General features: G+C 35.7%; 1 long non-coding RNA gene across 1 annotated transcript; it reads right to left on the minus strand.

The window, feature by feature from the left end:
• Window positions 1-1942: 1942 nt before the first annotated feature.
• Window positions 1943-4154, minus strand: LOC116405969. The gene is made up of 3 exons (XR_004219052.1): window positions 3897-4154; window positions 3603-3790; window positions 1943-2497 (listed from the first exon to the last, which is right to left on the minus strand). It is a non-coding gene; the product is annotated as an uncharacterized LOC116405969 (long non-coding RNA).
• Window positions 4155-4361: the final 207 nt, after the last annotated feature.

Consider the following 4361-nt stretch of genomic DNA (forward strand, 5'->3'; position numbering starts at 1 on the left):
AGAAAAACTACAAGTGTTTGACAACTCTTTGAAAGCTATTGAAATACTCTCAAATTGTATTTTAAGCAATTTTAATAAAAAGAAAGTTGTAACGACCCAACTTTTCTAAGTAAGTCGAGATCGTTAATTTTTAACAAATAAAGACTTTGATTAATATAAAACAAAACGTAAGCAAATTTTAAAAAAAAAAAAAAACATCTTCAAGTCAGGCCTGATTTTTAAACATTCAAGAAAACATAGAATAATACTATTTACAACAAACGTTTGTAAACTAAATTTCAATTCATTTTAAACCTCACAAGAACCCATAAGCGGAAGCAAAAACACGTTTCCTATGGCATCACGCTTCCTTCCTGTCCCTCGCCTGTTTGCCGCCTTTATTACCTTTGCCTGAAAATTAAACATAAGAAGGGTGAGTATTTAAATACTCAGTAAGAGACCCTCTACTGGTCCCGTCAGGGAAAATAAATTATTAACGATCTATTGGGACACCCTGTACGTCACAGTCTTTGATCCCGTAGGATACACATTTCAGTCTAACGTCCCAAGGACGTAATATCAGTTAGTGTTCTGCAGAAACACATATCAGTCTAATGCTCCCGAAGGTGCAAAATAAATTGGTGATCCTGAGGGACACCTACAAGGTATACATCCCAATAAAACTAATAATTTTCCCCTCATTCCATTCAATCCATCTTTCAGTTACTTCAAGTCACAAATTTCTTTCTTTCAACGTCCTAACAGTCAACTTATTTTACTTCAGTCATATGTCTGTCAATAACATGCTAATACATCAGTCAATCAACTATACAGTCAATGCACCCCTCAGTTCATCAGCACACAGTCATACTTTAACGTAACGTACACCCAATCTAAACGAAAATCACAAGATTCACATCTGCATCTCATACAAACACAATCTACAATCTCCGTCCTGTCCACATACACACTTTATATATAGATTCCATGACAATCACGATATACATTCGACGTCAAGTCTTACTTCAATTCATATACATTCATATATATTTTCAGTCAGCCCACAGTATACATTCAACACACATACAGTTCACAATCACAGTTCACATCACAATTGAGTCCAGTAGAAAATCCCGATTTCTATGCAAATTCTTCAATCTATTCCAATGAAATCAAATCCTAAACATAATCATAAAATCAACATTTCTAAATAGTTTCAAACCTTTCAAATTACTCCATATGTAAATTCCCAAACTTACCGAATATTGGCGAACTGAACCCTCAACAATTCACAAATTGGTTGTGAATTTAGTTATCCCAACACCTCAACGCACGACTGTCGACTCGCAGCAAAATCCTAAGTGTGGGTCGGTCAGCGGTCGGCTAAGAAGACTGGCCGGAGAATCGCGGCAGTGCAGCGGTTGGAACGAAGGTTGCGCGCTGGCTTCACGAACCGGTCGACGGTTGCTTCGCGGCGGTTGTGATGCAGATCTGGACAGCGGTTTCGATCCGAAGGAGAAAAGAGAGGTGCGGTTGGTTCGGCGAAGCGGCGGCAGTTTGCTTCGCGAACGGAGATGGAGACGGCAGATCGGCGCGCGGGACGACTGCAACGCAGATCTGGACTGGCCGCGGGCGGCTGCGGAGAAGAAAATGAAAGGAAAGGACCGGCGGCTGGCTGCGGTTGGCTGGGGCGGGACGAAGAAGATAGAGGTGGTGGTTGCGGCGGAAAGAAAACGGAAGGGAAGGGGCGACGGTTTGCGAACGAGAGAGGGAGAAGATATGCAGAATAGGGAGAAAGAAAAAAGAAAAAGAAAAAAGAAAAGAAAAATAATATATATAAAATTAAAATATATATATATATATATATATATATATATATATATATATATATATATATATATATATATATATAATATTTACCTTTTCTTTGGGTATTACAAAAGTCTACATAAAAAAAATACCCTTTTTAAAGGAACATTTTTTCTCTAATCACTCCAATGGAACTCAAACACGTACTTCAAGTTAATTCTGGTATCCAAGAATCAGTCTCATCCAACATAAACAAGAACATTCAACTTGATAGAACTTCATTACCTCATTTTACAATTCCCAAAGTTACTAAATGAAGGACCATTCCTAAAACATACTTACATCCAACTTTCTCCATGAATAAACTTATCGTCTTTTATGTACTGATGAATATAGAGATGGAGCGATCAGAGTTTGTTTATGTACCAAATTAGAGTGAGTTGAGAAAGAGTGGATTTACACAAGGACGAAATGGCTGGCTGCTGCTTGTTCAAAATTGAAAGTTAGGGTGACCTTGTTTCTCATAGGGACTCAGCAAATTGAGGGCCTCCAAGTCTACTTCTTGTCTCATTATACATGCCATTAGCCATTCAACGTTGAAAGTCCATATCCCTTTTTCTACGGCCACCAAGGCTTCCTCCACGTCTTCCTCACAAGCCACAAAGCTCGTCTTCCATACGTTGTTTACTTTATCTAGCTCATGAATCACCTAAATTTTCAAGCATAATGAATTTGCCAAATGAGAGAAAAAATTATGTATATACTACAAGGAAATTGCAAGTATTCACCCTATCAAAAAATATTAAACAAATTCTTGTTCTAGTCCCTAAAATTTTTCATCTTTTCCCAACTTTCAAAATGCTTCCTATGAGATATATTCCAATCACATATAGCAGAAATGACCGATGAGTATTGGATAAATGAATATTAATTGATAAAATAATTTACAAAATACTAAAACCGTTAGTTGGCTACGTTTTGGAAGCTCGATGACTAAAATGGATGTTTTGAAAGTTCTAAGGCTAAAATGGAATTTAAATCAACATAATAGTAAGTTCAAGATCAAAGACAAGCTAAACAATAAAATGTTGCGACCAGAAAACAATCTAATCATAATTAGAAACATGGATGTATGTATTTGTACACCAAATCACAAAAAATAACTCCAGATTTCGATCTAGAGACAATTAAAAACTTGAACAAATTTGATAATTAAAGAAACACGGAGATGGCCATATGACCCCTTGTGCATAGACTTTTTACATTACATGCTCAATTCCTAGGATCAAAACAAACATAAATATTAAAGACTTAAAGAAGCACATACACTCTAGTTTGGGTAGTGTATCAATAAACAATATGTATGGAACACTCGGAGAACACGTGTTGAACACTAGTTAGTACAGTAGATGTGTTAGACAACAAGTATTCCAATGCAATAAAGGTCAAGATTGGTCACACACACATATTAAACTCTTGGCTTTGAATAAGTTTTGAGTGAAGGACAAGCTTATTTTTAAGCATATAAATACATAAACTTATTGACTTTGAATTTCTATATAAATATGATACATACTTTTTAAATTATATATATTAAAACTGTGTTCTAGCACTATCCTATATTTTTAAGAAAAAAATGACACGTCACCATGTCTATGATTTATTGACCCATGTCTAGAATTCGTATACGTGCTTGTTTTTTGAGAACTTCACGTCTTCATTAGATGGGAGGATAGCCATATTATAGTGGTTGTATATGTAATATAGAGAACCAAACCTAGTACTCGAGATTTGTACAATAACAGAGAACTTACATTTCCACCGGCTGACTTGACTATCAGGGATAGAGTTTTAGGTGGTGGTTGAGCGTGAGCTGATATGCAAACATCATACCCTTCAAATAAAGCTCAAGAACATGCTTTTGCCCTGAGAACTACAGCTTTTAGGCTGGCTCGATACTTCGATATGTAGTCATCATCATTTAGTATGTAAGGCAACTCGTCTGCAGATCCATAAGGAATTAATCAATCACAAAATTAGGTAGGATGAAAAACATAAGTGGAAGAAAATACATTACGCTTTGATACTAGCAAGCCATTCGAACTTACCAACAAATCTGCCTTCCCGGTAGCTTTCCTTTAACCAACTGGAGGAGACAATCCAAGCTCTGAGTAATTTGCAATTAACTTGCAATTTTAGTAACAAGATATAGTAAAAATTATGAGCAAGAGCACACTGACACGCTTGAAGCCACATGGTAATGCATATGCTCGATAATCATTGAGAACATTAACAGGAGAAAATAAAGTTAAGAACAGTAGCTTGAAGAACAAAAAACATTCTACAACATAAAATCTTCAAAAACACATTGCTTAAAATCAAGTTTACTAATATAAAAGGTAAGATATTACGTTCCACTCTCCACACTACTGAAGTTCAACATTTCACATGAAAGAAATGAAATACTACTCTCAAATATAACTAAAAAAAGCATAAATGGGTAAAGAAAAAGCATAGAGAAATGCAAAAGAATCCTTGGCTTTGATATATTGAAAGGTAAAGAATATCAACCA

Source organism: Cucumis sativus, unplaced genomic scaffold (assembly GCF_000004075.3).
Source record: "Cucumis sativus cultivar 9930 unplaced genomic scaffold, Cucumber_9930_V3 scaffold52, whole genome shotgun sequence".
NCBI lineage: Eukaryota > Viridiplantae > Streptophyta > Magnoliopsida > Cucurbitales > Cucurbitaceae > Cucumis > Cucumis sativus.